Source organism: Lygodium microphyllum, chromosome 4 (assembly GCF_053477565.2).
Source record: "Lygodium microphyllum isolate KBCC chromosome 4, Lygodium_microphyllum_v1.1.10, whole genome shotgun sequence".
NCBI lineage: Eukaryota > Viridiplantae > Streptophyta > Polypodiopsida > Schizaeales > Lygodiaceae > Lygodium > Lygodium microphyllum.
The window spans coordinates 31,100,290-31,107,056 of NC_141138.1; positions in this window are offsets into that span (position 1 = coordinate 31,100,290).

The window sequence follows — 6,767 nt, forward strand, 5'->3', positions numbered from 1 at the left end:
TTCCTCTAGCACCCCTAATGCACTAAGCATGGATAGTCTCCTCCAGCACCCTTGATATACTAAGCACCATTAGCACACATGAAACATAGAATATTTGTCAACCTCTATGATTGAGTCTCTTGATTTGAGAAAGGCTACAAGGACCTTAAAACACATATGTTGTCATCTCAAGCTAGCCCCATGGTGTAAAGGGTCTTTCACACCCATTAGACTCCTAAATTGAGCTTATTGAGACTTAAGTTGTGGGGCTTCCATGATTGATGCTAGGTGCTTTCTACCTAGATTCTCCCAATGCTTCATGGCAATGTTCTCCTTGTGTAGTTTGAAAGCATATTTCATGTGGCAAGAGAGTTCATGGGAGATTGATGTAAGAAACATAATCTAAACTTCAAAAACTTTGTAAACTTAGACTCATACAATGTTGAATGCACAAAAATGCAATATATGAAGATGTGGCACTCATTGTTTTATATATAAAGAGTGGAAGACCAACATTAATAGGATCCAACCATAAATATACATCCAAATAATCCTTATGACAATTTCTCAAACTTTCTTAGGATGAACAAATTTAGAGAGTGGAAGACCAATGTTAACAAGATCAAGTATAAACTATATCTCCAAAGAACCCTTATGGCCATTTCTCAAAGTTTCTCAAAGACAAATACATTTAATACTAGTTTTTATTCACATTGACCCATGGCATATACATTATCTTCATACATTGAGGCTACAATATTACATAAACTTAACAACCCATAAACTATATCAAGAAATTCTTCTTCTTCTTCTTCTTCTTCTCTCTCTCTCTCTCTCTCTCTCTCTCTCTCTCTCTCTCTCTCTCTCTCTCTCTCTCTCTCTCTCAAAATTAATAATTAATCATATATGTACATAATTATATAATATATTAATTAAAATATGAGTATATATATTTTAATAATAATTAATTTATATATAAAATTTTTAATAATTAATGTCTAATTAATTATATTATTTCTCATTATACATATTAATTCTCACACACGTAGCTAAGTAGATTCAATGATTACAGGCTAGGGGGTTAGGGACAAAGCCGGCTGATCGAAGCCACCAAATGCACCTAACTTGAGAACCCCTAGGTGCAATGACTATGGCCTATGTGGTGTAAACTACTGTTTGTTGTGATTTCTTTGGTTTTCATTTTTTGCTTTCTTTCTTCTTCTTCTTCTTTTTCTTTTTCTTTCTTTTTTTTCTTTTTTTTAAAAATAGCTACAATGGCACTCCTAGGCTGTACCCCAATCCTCTTTTGATGATGCATCACGAGGTGGCCTAAGGGACTTGCTCAAAAAGGCATGGCTTTGCATGTAGCTCTTGAGGTTAGCCTTGATGTTTAGAGGTGTGGTTGACAAAAAGGGGTATCCACACCTAGTAAACCGGCTATCGTTCATGTCTTTGAGAACTTTCATACAAAAAGAGGGTAACAACATAGCCCTCATCATTAGCCGGGGCCATGGCACAACTATCTATTCCTAGGTTGAGATAAAAAAAGAGTGGAGGTAGGTGGGCCTCCTCAGCGGCTAGCGATTGCTTTAGTAGAAACCTAATGGTCCTAAGATAATTACAAGTTGTGATGAAAGTGAGGTTTGGACAGGATGATAAATCATTGAAGAAGTGCATGATTGAAGGACGAAGATCTCCTGCCTTGAAGGTTAGGCACTCCTCGGGATTCTCTGTATTGGCATTGTACATTTTGGGGAAGTCGTACCTACCATGCTCCTCCCTATTGTAGTCCACTCCGTTCCTGCAAGGGTAGGCCATGTAGATAGGATCGTTCCTCTCTTTCGGGAGTGTGCCATAGAATGTCATCCATGCATCAAGGTTTGTGTCCCAGATCCTCCTTCACCACTTGGGTTGTGCTTCAAAGCCTTGGACCATCTTGGGAATCTGGTACACCTTGTCTTACTAGTAGTTTGGAGCTTCACTATGCTCCACTCTACGACCCATTGAATTTCCAAGTTGTTGGCCATTTTAATTATTATGTCCACTACTTCCATAGGTAGGACTCGATCTAGGGCCCGTGGGTAGAGGAATGATAGTTCGAAAGAAGGGCTGGGTTTGGAGTTCTCCTTGCTCCTAAATGCTCACCTCCTGGGGCCATTTTTGACAAGATAGCAATCCTCACATTGAGGCATGGGTTCTCCAGGAAGCTATTGAGGTTGTGCTCTAGTTCTCTGTTGGGCTTGCTCCACAAATTCATGTCTTCTTCTCCTAGTGTCCATGATGCTCTCTCGTACTTGGCTACCTTCTATATCTTCTTGGGGTTCATCTAGCACTGGCGGGCTAAGCTCCTGGGTCTATTGCTCTTCTCCTAGCTCTTGCTCAAAATCCGGCCCTTCCTCTAGAGGTTGCTCCTGTGTGGGGTCTGAGCTGGGGGTGGATGCAGCGGCTCGTGCTCTTCCAATCGTAGCTCCTTTAACTCATTAGTGGAGAGACCAGCTTGCCTCAAATATTAGCATTGTTGTTTTCTTGTTAGAGTGGGGAGAGCTCACTCCTGCATGCCATACTTTAAGCTCTGGTGGTCAATTCTAGCTTCCTTTTTGTCCTCTCCAAGGAATCCTCGCCCTTCTCTTGTGTTACGTGGGGCACTGTGCCCAAGAAGGCTTTTCGTTGTGCTTCTAAACTTACTTTTGTGGCTTTAGCCCTAGCCTTTGCCAACACCCGCTCACATTTAGCTATGGCCAAGCACTCAACAAGTTCTCGTACTCGTTCAAAGTTGTGCTCTTCCCACTTTTTGGCCCTCTCTTCCAACTCCTCCTTACCCTTCTCCATGATTTGAGACAACATCATCACCACCTGCTACAGTTCATTCCACACATCTAGCATGTGTATTTTCTCCTTATTCCGGTGGTTCAATTGCTCCTCGGGACTTGTTGCACCACAAAGAGCTGCATGGAAGTTTTTGACAGTCTCTTGGATAGATCTTCATTCCTCCATGCATGGGCATCTTAGTTTCTTATGTAGCTCCAACCTCCTATAGGGTGTTGATCACCATCTGTGGTGGCTGACCCTTAGAAGAGCACCTCCTAACCCACCCATATGTAGATCGAATTCTGACTGAGGAGAAGTTACACATTGCCAGTCGAGTAAACTCTAGTGGACTGATCTTGAAAGGCCCTAGCCCTCTAAACTTCATCTTTTGTTCATGACGTTTGACAAAGTACAAGAGTACTAAGTCTCCCTATTCGAAATCTTGCTGCTTGACATGCTTGTCAAACCAGCTTTTGTGTCTTGCCTTCTTGCATATTAGTGCATGGGTGGCTAGAAGTCTAGTTTTCTGATAGGCATTCTAGCTCAATTAGGCACTCTATCCATGCCTCCTTTCCATCCCATCTCTGTTGAAGAGCCATTCTCAGGCTAGGAATGAAGAAATCTACATGTAAGATTGCTTCTGTCCTGTAGATTAGCTTGAAGGGAGTCCCACAACCATCTTATAGGTTGTGTAGTAGACCCATAAGGCTGCCATGAGTTTGTTATCCCAGTCGTCACTGCATGAAGGAGAGACTAATTTGGTCAGGACATTTACTAGTATCTTATTTGTAGACTCAGTTGCCTAGCCATTAGCCTAGGGATAGTATGGTGAGGATTTTTGACGAATGATTAGAAAGGTGGATAGGAGATGAGCGATCACTTCATTGATGAAGTGCATACCTTGGTCGCTAACGAGTTCAATGGGACAACCAAATCTTGAGATTACATGTTCCCAAAGGAATTGCTAGTGGTCCTAACATCATTCTTTCTTGTAGCTCATGCTTCCTCCCACTTCATGAGGTAGTCTATGGCAACAATGACGCATTTCGCTTGTGATGAGTATTGTGCTGCAGGATTGATTGGCCCAATGAAGTTGATTCCCCATTTCTCGAATGGTTGCCTTGTAACGATTGGACTCAACTCCATTTTGTCCTTGCGAACTGGTACCTTGGTCCTTTGGCACTCATCACAGTGCTTTACAAATCACCCTGCATCTCGAAAAAGGATAGGTCACCATAACTGAGACTGCAGAGGGAAAATTATTACAAGCAATTTTTGGCATACAGTCAGTGAATCTTGTGGGCTTTTGTATCTCTATTGAAATGCCCTCCCACTATTCTATTGTGTGCCTCTGCTAGTGCATCGTGCATTTCATGCTCACACATAGATCTGCACAGCAATCCGTGTTGCCCTAGCTGATAAAGTTGGCCCGCTATCAACTAATATGGTTGGATTTTGAGAATGAGATGCCTAAGTGAGGATTTTTTGATTGGTCATTCAAGGAGTTCGTGCTCAAGCACTTGGACTATGTCATCTACCTAATAAGGCCTCAAATCAACTTTAAACAATCAACTTTAAACAAACCATTTGCACTGGATAGGCTGAATAGATGGGCATCAGGTAGTTTGTTACAATGCCCTGTCCACAACGGCTTCTCCCATGGGGATGCCAGACATATGGTCAGCCATATAATGCTGCTTTCCTTTGCACACGACCAGAGAGAAGTCGAATTCTAAAAGCAGAAGTAACCATCGAGCTATGCACCCTATAGCACACGGTTTATTAACAAGGTAGAGCAAGGCTTGATAGTCAACAAAAAAGTTAAAAGGTGTAGCCAAAAGATAATGCCAAAACTTCTTTACAGCAAGCACCATGGCTAAACCTTCTCTCTCTATTATTGAATAGTTCATTTCTGTATCTGTGAGTTTTCTACTAGCAAAGCTCACACGATAGTCTAAGTTGTATTCACGAGGCTGGCACCACACCTCTCCTACAACGAACTTCAAAGTGTCAATGTGAATATGAAAGGTGATTGCCCAATCTGGGGCTCATAGGATTGGCATAGTGGTTACAGCCTTTTTCAACTACTCAAATGCATGTTGGCATTCATTGGTCCACTCGAATATAATCAACAGCTCGTATAGAGGTCTAGCAATCAATGCATCGTTTAACACAAGCTGCCGATAATATCCTATATGGCCTGGGAAGCAGTGAACTCCCTTGTAATCAATGGTGGTGGGAGATCGATGATATCCCTGCTGACTTTCAAGAAGTCGATGGCAATGCCATTCTTTGACACCACGTACCCTAGGATACATCCATACTTCACCCAAAATTGGTACTTTAAGGGGTTCAACAAGAGACGATATAATCGACACCATTCAAAGACAGCTCAAAGTTTGTCTATGTGCTCCTTCCAAGTGGAGTGACGACACAGATTGTCCGCAAAAACCTCTAAATCCTTCCTAAGCATATCCTTGAATATAGCACACGTGAGCCTTTGAAAGGTAGCTGGCACGTTAGTCAACCCGAAGGGCATGACTATGTAGGCAAAGATTCCCCACTTAGTGGCAAAGGCGGTCTTGTGCCTATTGTTAGGGTGCACTTGCACCTGGTTGTACCTCGAGAAGCCATCCATGAGTTCCTCCAAGGACCAAGCAAAGAAGTCTATATGCTCTTGCAAGAGAGCAATGAGACTTTCTTCCTCTACCTTGGTTAGGTCATCGGCTATAAAAACAGGTGGGGGTGTCTCCCCCTCCCTGTGGCTAATTTGACCTCCTTGACCTTGGTGGATCCTTCTATGGGTTCGCTTCTTGCCCCTGGCATTTTGCCCCCAACAAGATCACTACCCTATTACCTTTCTTGAACTCGGTGAATCTCCATGGTAGGTCTTGCAATGTTCTTTTCTCCTCTGCCTATGCGTCCTTAGGCTAATTCCTCCTTTAACCTTCGGTGCCTGAGAGGTGGGTAAGTCCCCTTTGGTGTGTCTAGTCTTAGAAGGTTGAGGTAATTTGGGATCACTATTTAAGCTTACTTCTGATTCGGAATCGAACTCTCCGACTTCGCTAGAAGAGGGAGTATCTCCTGGTGGTCATGGCTCTGATGGTGAATCTGTCTAAAGCGATGGCGTGGCACTTGGTTGGGCTAGGCCTACTTGGTCAAAGACTATTGCACCTACGTGTTCCAACTAGGTGCGATTGCAACCCATGTGCATGACTCCTCTTTCGATTCTAAAGGCATTTCCCTTGCCTAGTTTGGAGTCTACTTGTGGAGTCTACTCATATTTGCTATATCACCCGTCCCTCAGTGTCGTACTCTATCATGTCAATCTCTCCTTAACTTCCATCAACTAAAGGAACAACAGTCCTCATATTTATCGTTAGAGCTATCTTCATCCGATTGTTTGTCATTTCCCAAGTCTTGATATGTTCCGTTCTTCTCGTCAATGACTAAGGCCCAATCATACATCAAGTTTAAGTCATGCACTTTGGTCCATCACCACTTAGATTTGTTTAAGAGATCTTCGAGTGGTTTAAGGTTTGCTGGCGGATTGCCAGCTAACTTGTTGGTCATGTGCTCCAAGATCTCATGGAGCTCTCATATATTGTTTAGTACTTGGAATGAGACCAAGTTGGGTCCTCTCTACATGCTCCTAGCCATCATGCAGATTGCCACTAAAGGCTCTTCTCGAGTCTTAACAACTACTTTAATAGCTTGCTCATATTCCTCTTTGTCTGAGAACAGCAAGTCAATTGTGGCAAGGCCATGCATCCAAGCTCACTCATCCTTAGGGCAAGGGATATACTTAGTCAATGGCCCATAAGATCTCATATTTTGACCGTCTTCCTTCAACATAGAGGAGATGGCATCTAGGTCGATCGTCGTAGTCTTTTAGGTATCCATCTCTACTCTTACAACTTCCATTCGATTGCCTAGGAAGATCAAGCCATTGCCCCAGTCTTCTATGACTCTCGCATTGC